General features: G+C 46.9%; 1 long non-coding RNA gene across 2 annotated transcripts; it reads right to left on the reverse strand.

The window, feature by feature from the left end:
• Positions 1–309: 309 nt before the first annotated feature.
• Positions 310–11849, reverse strand: LOC128351100 (uncharacterized). Of its 2 annotated transcripts, none has more exons than XR_008319584.1 (3): positions 11716–11849; positions 1487–1679; positions 310–997 (listed from the first exon to the last, which is right to left on the reverse strand). It is a non-coding gene; the product is annotated as an uncharacterized LOC128351100 (long non-coding RNA). The 2 variants fall into 2 exon arrangements; XR_008319585.1 differs by having other exon boundaries at positions 11758–11815.
• Between the last annotated feature and the right edge of the window lie 281 nt (positions 11850–12130).

The following is a 12130-nucleotide window of genomic DNA, read 5'->3' on the forward strand; positions in this document are numbered from 1 at the left end:
ATACTGAGCTAGATGGACCAATAGTCTCACTCAGTATATGGCAACTTCCTATGTTCCTAACCTTCTGCATGCAAAGCAGATGCTCTTCCAGCTACAGCCCTGTCCTCAACTCATTCTGTATGTTGCTATACATCTAATCATGTTTTTTCTTTCTTTCATGTTTATTGTGCCAATCTTTTGATAAATACAACTAATTGATAATTAATTGAGAAATACAACTCAAAAGATAAATATAATTAAAACTTTAAAAAGTGGATTTGTTTTAAAATCTGCTGCCTGGTTAATTAGAGACATCCCTTTTAGCAAGCAACAAGGTTTTAATTGGTTATCCAAACAATTTAATTGACTAAACTTGCAGCATATACATATATCTGTATATTTGGAAATGTTGAAGCCTTGATTGCCTTGCACTGAACCTGAGCTAAAAATAAAACCCTCTGGGAAGCAGTAGAAATAGGTCAGGACTCAAGCTGGGCTAAAACCAGCCAGGTGGCAATCCTCAAGAGAGACCACAGTAGTTATTATTATGCTAGTAAGTGCTGCAAATTTGCTTGGTCATATAAACAAAAGAAGTGGTACATCAAGGGTTTCATCACTGCTGTCAAAACACAGCTCTGTGCATCAGGCCCTGGTATGAGATGGGCTGTGCATGGAAGAGATTGCAGAAACGATTTGAGAGAAATCAGAAGGAATTAACTAGTAGAGAGTGTCATGGAACATCTATAGGTGAAGTTCACCATGTCTGTAAATGGAGCAGAGAAGTATAAACTTCCCAGAAGACTATTCCTTATGGGAGCATTTTTGCAGAAGGATGTTGCCAAAAATAGTGATAAGAACACCATGAACAGCAAAAGAGTGTGATGCCTCAGAAATCAGGTCAGAAAGGCAGCTCGGCTTGATGTGTCAAAGATGTATGTATCCAGACCAAAGCTCTGGATAATTAAATCTTGGGTCTCCTGGTGGCTGGTCAATTGAGATGTGTCAGTCACTCGTAAATCTGGTCAAAGAAAATGGAAAATGTGGGAAATTATTACATTACTAAAGAATATTACATCCCAAACAAGAGCTGAATATCATGGTGTGAGCAAAATCTGGGGTCTAGTAGTATACTATGTGACAGGGGTGGCCAATCTGAGACTTTCCAGCTGTTGTTGGACTACAGTTCTCATCATCTCCGGCTGCAATATATCATGGCTGGGGATGATGGGAACTGTAGTCTATCAAATGATGAAGATTCTCAGGTTGGCCACCCATGATATATTTGGATGGGCGTCTCAAGTCTAATGGTGGTGATCAATGGCTCCTCCTATCCTGCCCATCAGCCAATGGGGGAATCTTCAGTGGGCTGGCTCCTCTGCTTCCCACTCTCCTCTGCTTCTCACCCTCCTCCTATCCTGCCCATCATTCCTGTTCGCTCAGTGGTGGCTCCGCCCCTGTAAGGAGTCATAATTGTATGTGAGAGAGCAAATTGTGCTAATGATGTTACCGCAATGCAGGTACTGTGGCTGACAGTGGATTCTGGGTCAGTGATTCTTTATTGTCCATTTTTGACTGTGTTTGAAATGTGTGTCCTGTGTTGGGAGGGACAGATTATCTTCTGCTGTTTGCTTCTGCAGTGTTTTTCGAGGCAGGGTTGCAAAATGCAACCAGGAACCAGGATGTTGGTAACTGAAAGCAGCCTGGAACGGAGGCAAAAAAGTTCATTACAATTATTTTTCAAGGTTGCTCTTTATTGTCTGCTGGCCCTGCAGTAACACCGACTCCCCCCCCCCCCCCACTCTGCTGAGGACTGGGTTCATTAACACAATGCATAAACATCAGATAAAGTTTACAGTCAGGGTTTCCACAAAGTTTGGCTCAGCATAGTAACCAAGCCCTCCCCTCCGCCCCAAAGGACCAGCAAGTCTTGACTTTCTTGCTTTCATGTTCCACTTCCACAGAGGCAAAGTCATGGTCAACCTGCATATATGACATCAAGCATGATAGCGACATTTTAAAAAACAACCATAAAAAGAAGTTAGGAACGTCAAAATTCACAGCAGGGAGAAGCCGAGACAGCCTAATATTTGGAGTGTGTGCACTCAGAAGGCTATATGCTTTCTACGGCGGGGGGAAGGAGTTCTGAATTTTGCCCTGGTGTGCACAACCACCATGCTTGTGGCAATTGTTTTAGTTTGATCAATTTACTTAAAACAGCTCAAGTTTGCACCCCTAGTAAATCAATGTGTGTGAAGCAATCTTGTGCATTAATCCCTTGGATGCCATCTTTGCACTCAAAAGGAGGTGGTTTGCTTCTTATTTCTTGTTTCTCACGACTAGTCACTATGCAAAGTGCTGCCAAACTGACTCTTCTCTGGTGCAAGCTGGGTCACATTTCACAAGTTGTCATCTTCCACATTATTCTGTTTTCTAAGTCTTGTTCTAACCATCTGTCACCATCTGCTCTTTCCATCAACATGCCACTTGTGAAGGCTGCTGTTCTGTTACAAGCAAAAGTGTGTGTGTGTGGTTTTGGCATACATATATATGAAAGCTTTGGCATATATAAAACTTTGGCATACCTATATATGGTATGCTTTAGCGTACACACACTCAAGCCTTGCATTCAGCTTTGTTTCTCTTATATAATATATTACAAACTTTGGAGAATTTGTTTGTTGTGAAGAATAAAGTCATACCTCTCAATTATCGACAGTTACCAAATTTTTGCTTGAGCTGTCCTGCTACTGAAATTAGCTGAATGCACTACTTTTTATACCAGAACATGCTGGGTGGAAGGTTTATAAGTTTATTTGGTATTTTTTAAAACTAGTGCTCAGAATAATGATAATATTTTAACTGTTATTGTTCTCATCAGATTTCTAAAACTCAGTACTCAGATCAATAATTCAAAAACCACATCATACCCAAGAGAGACAGAAGCTCTTGCTCAGATAAAATTTACTATGAATCAAGTTTATTATGTATGGCAATTATTCAGTAGAACAAATAATGTTTGAAGTTGAGATCGTACAAATTTAAAACTGTTCTTTTACTTCCCTTTCGCAAGTATATTAATAAAAAATAATTAAACTTTCCTATAAATTTAATCTACGCAAAACTGACTCTGCCTGGTCAATGATGGGCCTCACCTGCTAGTGTGAAATACAGCATTCACACACATGAAAACAGATCTTCAGATTCTGCATTCAGTTCCAATGGCAGGCAACTGAATTATGGAGCTACTAGTGGATAAATGGTGGGACGGTCTATGGCCTGGTTCACACAGTTGTTTGAATCTAGGTTTAATGTGGGTTACTAACATTAGTGTGATTGTGTGAACCCATGCAAAGGCAGTAATCTAATTTTCATCTCAGGCCACATACTATCTTGGCGTGGGTTCACACAATCACACTAATGTCGGTAACTCACAGTACCTAGATTCACGTGATTATGTAAACCAGGCCTCTGAAAATGTGGTTCTAAAGGTGGGTCGTAACTTGGCAGACAAGTGCCAAAGCAGTGTCCTTACCCAGCTGGCCTTGTCCCCTTTTCTTTCCCTTGGGCCATGGGCCCCCTCTCTATCCCTTATGACCCTCACCTTCGTCCACTACCCTTACCTCACCTGCCACCTAGCCTGGTCAGCTATAGCCCATCCTTGTGGCAATGGTAGTGACTTGCCCATGAAACATGCAGTATTTGTCCCTTAGTGTAAGAAGTATTGGTTGCTTGATGTGCAAATAGACACAAGATGAGTGTGGAGATTGGATTTATGCCTGCTGGTATCACAAAGGCACTGGTCTCCTTGAACTGGGGGAAGCCAGTGCTGGTCTCCTCTATATTGGCTAGGGGAAAGACGCATTTAGGGAGCTCTTTCCCAAATGCAAGTTTGCAGGTTACTGAAACACATTCTATTACCCTTTCTCCCCTTCAGTTTTTAGACGGCATCTCTAATGCCCAGCTCAAGACTACTGTGCACCTAGGGTAGGAGCAAAATGCTGCGCCTTCTTGTGTGCACCCTTCTGTTGGAAGTGAAGGACTCTGCGCTGTATCATGTCAATGACAGAGGGGGACAGACTAGTGAGTCAGAGGGCTAGAGGAGTCAAGACATTGGTCATCTCTTCTCTACTGCTCTGACACTATCCCTTTGAAATGTAGATTACTACTCTCAGGGACTTCCTTCCTTCCTGCCTGCTCTCTTCCTCCTTCCCTTTCCTTCTCCCTTGCAACACCCACATTCCTCTCTCTCTGCACCATGTGTGCAGAGATGCAAAATCCATCCCTCTGCATCCAGCTAGCTAGAAAGATTAGAGATCCTATCTCTCCACTTTACTATCTAGAATGGAGTTCACAAATGGAGTTCTCCTTATATTGAATGGAAAACTCCAATGAATGGAGTTCTCCTTATATTAATTTGAAACTATGAACTGCAGGTAAGTTTAGCTTTGCAGATAAAGTCGCTTGCATCCGTGCTGACCTGGACTCCAGTGTTTTGGCAGTTCCGGCAGACGTGCCTCTGGTACCATCTGGTCCCGTTGTTTTGGATTCTTTTCAGTTGGTGCGGCCTGAGGATGTGGACAAGATCCTGGGCAGTGTGCGGGCGACTTCGTGCGCTCTTGACCCTTGCCCTTCATGGCTAATAAAAGCTGCCAGGGAGGGGACAGGCAGATGGCTGGAGGTGATTGTTAATGCTTCGTTAAGGGAAGGCAAGATGCCATCGTGCCTTAAGGAGGCGGTGGTAAGACCTCTATTAAAAAAGCCCTCCCTTGATCCCTCCAACCTGGACAATTATAGACCTGTGTCTAACCTTCCCTTCTTGGGCAAGGTGATGGAGCGTGTGGTGGCGTCCCAGCTGCAGAGGGTCTTGGATTATACGGATTATCTGGACCCTTTTCAATCTGGCTTCCGCCCCGGGTATGGGACTGAGACTGCCTTGGTCGCTCTAGTGGATGACCTACGCCGGGAACTAGACAGGGGGAGTGCGTCCCTGTTGGTTCTGCTGGACCTCTCGGTGGCGTTTGATACCATCGACCATGGTATCCTCCTGGGCCGCCTCTCGAGTATGGGAATCGGAGGCACTGCGTTGCAGTGGTTCCGGTCCTTTCTTGAGGGGAGGGTCCAGAAGGTGGTGCTGGGGGACTACTGCTCGGCCCCGTGGCCGTTGGCCCGTGGGGTCCCGCAGGGATCAGTCTTGTCCCCCATGCTGTTTAACATCTACATGAAGCCGCTGGGAGAGGTCATCCGGGGATTTGGATTGAGTTGTCAGCAATATGCGGATGACACTCAGCTCTATCTCTCCTTGTCATCTGATCCTAGGGAGGCGGTGGATGCCCTGAATCAGGGGCTGGAGGCCGTGATGGGGTGGATGTGGGCTAACAAACTGAAATTGAATCCGGATAAGACGGAGGTACTGTTGGTCAGTAGGAGAGCCAATCGGGATGAGGAGATTTTACCGGTTCTGGATGGGGTTGCACTCCACTTGAAGGAGCAAGTATGCAGCTTGGGGGTACTACTGGACCCGGCTCTGCTTTTGGAAGCTCAGGTGGAGGCGGTGGCCAGGGGTGCCTTTGCACGGCTTCAGCTGGTGCGCCAGCTGCGTCCCTTTCTCAAGAAGGCAGATCTGGCCACAGTTACCCACGCCTTAGTCACGTCGCGGTTGGATTACTGTAACGCACTCTACGTGGGGCTGCCCTTGAAGAATATCCGGAAACTGCAGCTAATGCAAAACGCGGCAGTGAGGGTGTTATCTGGATCTGCCCGTTGGGAACATATCACCCCCATTTTGAAAGAGCTGCACTGGCTGCTGGTTCGTTTCCGGGTCCAATTCAAGGTGCTGGTTTTGACCTTTAAAGCCCTTAACGGTTTGGGCCCGGGGTATTTGAGGGACCGCCTGCTCCCAAGGGTTGCTGCCCGCTTGACAAGGACATCTGAGGGGGCCCTGCTCCGGGTGCCGACAATGAGGGAGGCCCGGCTTTCATGCACTCAGGACATGGCCATCTCTGTTGCTGCCCCTAGACTCTGGAATGCTCTCCCGGTGGCCATTCGTTCCTCAGACTCCATCATGGCTTTTAGAAAGCTTTTAAAGACTTGGCTTTTTACCCAGGCTTTTACATGATCGTTTTTACTGCGGCTTCTCTGTGTTTTTATCTGTTGTCATGTTTTTATGCTTGTTTATATGTTTTTAGCTTGATGTTTTTATTGCTTGATGTTTTTACTGCTTTTATTGTATGTTTTAATTTTTGTAAACCGCATTGGGGTTTTCTTTTAACGAAAGGCAGTATAGAAATGTAAAAATAAAAATAAATAAATAAATAAAACTGGCTCCAAGTTTCTTTTACTCTCAGCATACACGCATACCTAGGCAGACTCCGCTGTGTTGTGCCTCTGTGCACTCTGCTGCAATAGAAGGGTATCTCTTACCAGAGAGAATTCCCAACACCTTCTCCCTCTCCTTTCCCTTAAAAAAAAAGACAGTGGTAGATACACATCCTCCTAAACTCCCTCACCTTCCTCCTCCTCCTCCTCCTCCTCCTCCTCCTTTGCTGTGGTGGCACTTGCCTCTATGTACTGCATGTGCCCTCCTCCACCTCCTCTCTCATGCACCTCCCTCATACACACTGGGCTGATTATGAAAAGGAGGAGGAAGCAGAATCCATCATCAGCCCAAGAGCACACAAGGGAGGAACTAGAGGTAGTGAAGGAGGCATGGACAGCCCATGCCAAGGCAGGTGGTGGTAGCAAAGAGGCAGTCAGACAGAGTAGAAAAACCAAGAGCTGCCCCTATGGCAGGGGGTGGTCGAGGATGGCAGGAAGCATCTTGCCACCCTGCTGGCACCCCAATAATCTGCAGCTTTGGGCGACCAGCTCACCTTGACTCATGGAAAGACTGTCCCTGCTAGTGCCCACATTGGCAGATGCAGAAGCAAGTAGACAGACTGGCAAGGCAAGCACAGAATCTTATAGTAGACGTTCACTGCTGACTTTCTGATGAGCCACCCTTTTGCAACTCAGGGGCTAGTCCTGAGATATCATTGAGGGATGGTTGTTCTGTGCTTTGAATCTTAACTCCGAGGTCTAATTTAGATTGTGAGCCCCTTGGAGACAAGATAGTTCATGTTTAGAAAAAATGCTACAAGTCAGTCTGAGCCCATGAGTTATAGCGGGATATAAACCAGACAATTAAATAAATGAATATATAAGTAATTAAGTGAGAGAGGGCAAGACTGAGCTCTCAATTATCAGCAGCCAGCAATTCCACTCTTAAAAAAAAGTCGGGGTGTATCTTGGGAAGGAATCCAGTTCATCCTGTTTGGCCAGGTTTTAGGGAAGTGTGGGGGAGGAGTGTGAGACTTCGGAAAGGTAGGCCCATTTTCATTGAAGAAGATGCATTCTCTTTCTGTGAGAAAATGCAACCCGGTCTCTCCAAGGCTAGAAGCTTCTCATGATGTCTGCCATTCTGGGCATGGGTTTGTGAAACATTGAGTCCGGGCTGGTTCGCACAGGCAATTTCATTACTCAGGGACTGTAGCATAAAGCAATGGATGAATCAGCCAGCAAAGATTGGTGGCTGTCACTGGTGGCTGTCATCAGCCCTGTCATTACCACAGGGAGACCTTTCAGATTACCTGATAGTAGTCTAAGGGGCCAAACGGCATGGGACATTTAAAGCATCATTCACCCTCATAGGCTTAGTTTCCCTTAATACTACTACCTGGGTCGGGCGCAGAACATCTGCGCCTCTAGTTCACTGCCGCTTTCCCCCTGCCCATGCTGTTCCCTCACTGCCACCACCATTTTCCCCATCCACACACACACTGCTGCTGCTGTTGCTTCCCCCCCCCCGCCCACTGCCACCGCTGTTGTTTTCTTCCCGCCTACAGCCAGCTGGTTGGCTGGCTGGCCACCCGCTGCCTTCCCCCCCCCCGGCTCCTGTCCCAGTGGTGGCCAACATTTTCTTCCCGCCTGCCCATGCCCGTCACTATACAGCAGCTGGTCGCAAACTCTCGCAAGAGCTGCCACGCATGGGATTATCGACAGGTACGACTAAGGGAAATATGTATGTATATGTATATGTATATGTATATGTATATGTATATGTATATGTATATGTATATGTATATGTATACCAGCTCACATTTATGTCTCTGGGCAGTTTACAACAACATAAAACAAATTAAAACAAACTTCAAAACATTAAAACAATTAAAAACCACAATTTTACTTAAAAAGCTTGGGTGAATAAAAGACTTTTAAAAAGCTGTCAGAGATGAAGAGGCTCTTATTTCAGCAGGGAGTGAATTCCAAAGTCTTGGGGTGGCAACAAGAAGGCCCCTCCCCAAATAGCCACCAGATGAGCTGATGACAACTGTGGATAGACCTCTCTGGATGATCAAAATGGGCAATGGGGCTCATAGTGAAGAAGACATTCCCTTAAATAGCTGTTAGCTCAGGGGAAGCAGACTTTGACCATAGTGGGGAACAGGGCGGCCCTTCCATGAGGCAGGGTGAAGTGGTTGCTCAGGCACAGATACGGGAAGAACCACAGGTGGAAGTGCCAGGCCCCCCTCCAGCACGAGTGCCACCCCCAATCTCCACTGCTGCTGCCCTTCCTCACCCTACTGGGGAAAATAGTTATTTTTCTCTTCTTCACTCCTCTGCGGCACACTGCTTCTTTCCCTGCTACCACTGCCTGGCTTGGTGGCATAGTCTGAGCGGGTTTGAATGATGCTGTTGCTGCCTCAACAGCATGGTAAGCACCCACATTCAGATGTGAGAAGGTGTCTATGGAGAAACAGGGGTGCACATCCTCTATGCCCCTTTTATTTATCTATCCACCATATTTTTATTCTGCCTGATACATACATCTCTAGGTGGTGTACAAAACATAAAACACAATATAACATAGAGAAGATTAAACTAATGACAACGGGTACAACAACCAGCCTCAGAATTGATAATGAAGACATTGAAGTGGTGGATAGCTTCTGCCTTTTAGGACCTTTTAGGACCTTTAAGGGACACACTTTAAATTCCCCCATGTGGGGGGCATATATGTGTGGAGGACACGTCCCTCTCAGTGCATAAAGAAGTGAGTCAGCTCAAAAAATTGCAACTTTTCGCTCCCTGCTTTTGGAACTGACTCATGTGAATCAGCACCACATACCTGTCAATGTCCCACAGCATGCTGGTTGGGAAACACTGCTTTAATGGCTTAACTAGAAGCATCTACTCCACAGGGGGTATCATATTATCCTTTGCATCTGGCAGCAAAATGTTGTGGATTACCCCTAGTGGGGAAATAAAGTAAAGTGTGCCATCAAGTTGATTTCAACTCCCGGCACCCACAGAGCCCTGTGGTTTTCTTTTGGTAGAATACAGCAAGGGTTTACCATTGCTTCCTTCCGCACAGTATGAGAATATGCCTTTGAGCATCTTCCTATATCACTACTGCCCATTATAGTACCAGTGGGGATGTGGGGAAATAAGGAGGCTTTAACCCTGTTATGGTCTCAGTCTGTAGGATAGGAGCTGGCTGCTAATTATCCCAGGGAAAAAGCTCCCCTTGGTGCCAACAGCAGCTTATAAAGGCCTAGTTCACACAATCATTTGAATCTTGATTTAATGTGGGTTATCCACATTAGTGTGGTGGTGTGAACCCAAGGCAGTTTATGGCCCAAGATGAATCTGAGATTCCTGCTTTAGCATGGGTTCACACAATCACGCTAACGCTGATAATGCACATTAAACCTAGATTCAAATGATTGTGTGGACCAAGCCACTGTTTCAAAATACAATTTCAATGGCTTCCCAGAAACCAAGGCAGGGAGGAGCCATGTGCCCTTCTGCTTGAGATGCCTTCTGTCAGTGGGTATGAAATGACAGTTGTTGCTCAGATGGTTGTGCTTTCTACTCCCTCTGTCCTTGGGGCACGAGATCTTTTAATGTGTCAGGTGTCAAAGCAGAGAGACTTCATTTGTTTCTCTCCTGCCGTATACTTTCAAAGGGTCTATGAATGCAGAATTCAAAGCCAGTCAAACAACCGATGCATACAACAGTTATATTTATAGAAATGCTCTTATCCTGTGCTGCCCATCACTCTAGGTGCTTCTTGTTTGTTTCTTTTGATTGTCACTGAACACTGGCAATACCATTCCAGAGAACTGTCCACAATGACACCTAAAGCTTTCTCCTGTGTAGCTGCAAATAATTAAGCCCTTTGATGTGCAGGAGAAGTTCAGACAGCCCCCTCCAACTGTCATTCACTTGCCTTTGAATGCTCTCCTTTGTAAGACTAAAATGTCTACATCTTATATGGAAAGGGTATTGACTGAACTCTAGATGACCCTAAATGACTCCTAATCCAGCTTTTAAAATTGTGGCCATGCAGAACGTTATCTCTACATGAAGGTGGGTGCCTTTCTTGTTCCTTCCTTCCTCCTTGTTGGCATTATAGGGACTGTCTTCACTCAGGCCCGTTTAGCCAAGCCAAACCCAACCCCCAGACATATATGATAGATAGCCTTCCAGGTGGTGGACAATCCCCCCAACACACACACCTTCTTTTGTTGTCCTAGGCAGTCAGTCAAAATAGGAGGTTTATCCATTCTTTGATGAGCACGATGATGAACCTAGGTAATTTTGGAGCCTGGACCTAAAGGTCTTTGGAGGGGCCCCTCCCCTGCAAATTAAGAATCATCATGCTCCGCCAGGCAACCACACCACCCAGGACAGACTAATGAAGATTCCCCCCCCCCCCGGGGCTGTGGAGGCCCTGGACTTCAGCCTTGAAGTCCAGGAGTAAGAGTACCTTTGCCCTAGTGGTGTGCCCGGACCGGTCCAGAGCCATGCAGAAGGCCTCCAGTCCGGTCTGGAATTCAGCTGGTCCGGCGGGGGGGCGGGGCGGAGTGTCGCTTTAAGGGCGGAGGGGTAGTACTTACCCCTTCCACCACTCTTCCCCCTCCGGCACTCGACTTTAAGGTAACATTTTTGGGGCGGTAGGGTTCCTCCCTGCCACCCTTGCCCCCATCGTTGGCTGCAAAGTAGAAGCTGGTGCCACGCATGTGCCTGCTGCGGCGCGCGCGCTGCATACGTATGTGGCGGAGGGGTAAGTACTACCCCCCCGCCCTTAAAGCGACACTCCCCCCAGTGCCGGACCACGCCTCCATGGTTCCGTGCACATCCCTTCTTTGCCCCACAACCCGCCAGCACATCATTTTTTTAATTGCTGGGGGCAGGAGAGTTCAACTAACTACTCCTGTATACATATTCTTAATCTTGAAAAGTGGTACGGCAGATTCCTTGATATAGGAAGAGCCCTGGAACTCATCAGGAGAGAAAGAGAGGGCAGGAGGCAAGTAAGTTTATAGTCCCAGGTTCCTCTTCCTATTAGATCCAGCTCCTGTGGAGTTGAGAAAGGGGAAGAACAAGGCAAGCACTGAATAAAACCCAAGCAGTCTCCTAGCTGGCCAGACCACTTAGCAAGTGTGACCTGGAAGCTCTTATAAGAGTCAAAGACTATCACCCGACTTGCTCAAGCCTACCACTAGGAATACTGCTTGACACCCCCCCCCCCCCCTCCAGTTTCATTGTTGGGGTCGCTGGTCTCCTTGCATTGCCCTCTTTTGACTGCTACTAATATTTATATATACTGCTTTTCAACAAAAATTGTCAAAGCGGTTTACACAGAAAATAAATAAATGGAATGGAATGGAATGGAATAAAATAAAATTAGCTGACCCCGCACAGATCATCTGTGCGCTCTTTGGGGCCGGCGGTTACCTCTCCCCCGCTCTTCTGCCCCAGTCTCTGCTTCCAGGCCCAGCCGCCTCTCTTCCCCACCGCCACTCCTGCCGCCCCACTTTCTTTCCCCCCTCCTGGGCCTTGCCTCCACGGCCAGGCCAGGCCAGGCCAGGCCTGCCGCCTCTGGCCTCCACGGCCGGGCCGCCGCCACGGCAACCAGTCCTCCTGGGTGCGCCTCAGCCAATCAGGCGCGTCCGCCGCCAAGCCAATCAGCTGGGCGCTGGGACGCAAATTCCAAGGCACACCCAGGAGAATTATATAGAGAGATTGCTTCCCTGTCCCCAAGCAGGGTAACTGCTAACTGAGTAAAGTGAGTTAGCTAACTGCTAACTTCTCACCGCCACCACATGAA

This window comes from Hemicordylus capensis, chromosome 3, assembly GCF_027244095.1.
Source record: "Hemicordylus capensis ecotype Gifberg chromosome 3, rHemCap1.1.pri, whole genome shotgun sequence".
Lineage (NCBI taxonomy): Eukaryota > Metazoa > Chordata > Lepidosauria > Squamata > Cordylidae > Hemicordylus > Hemicordylus capensis.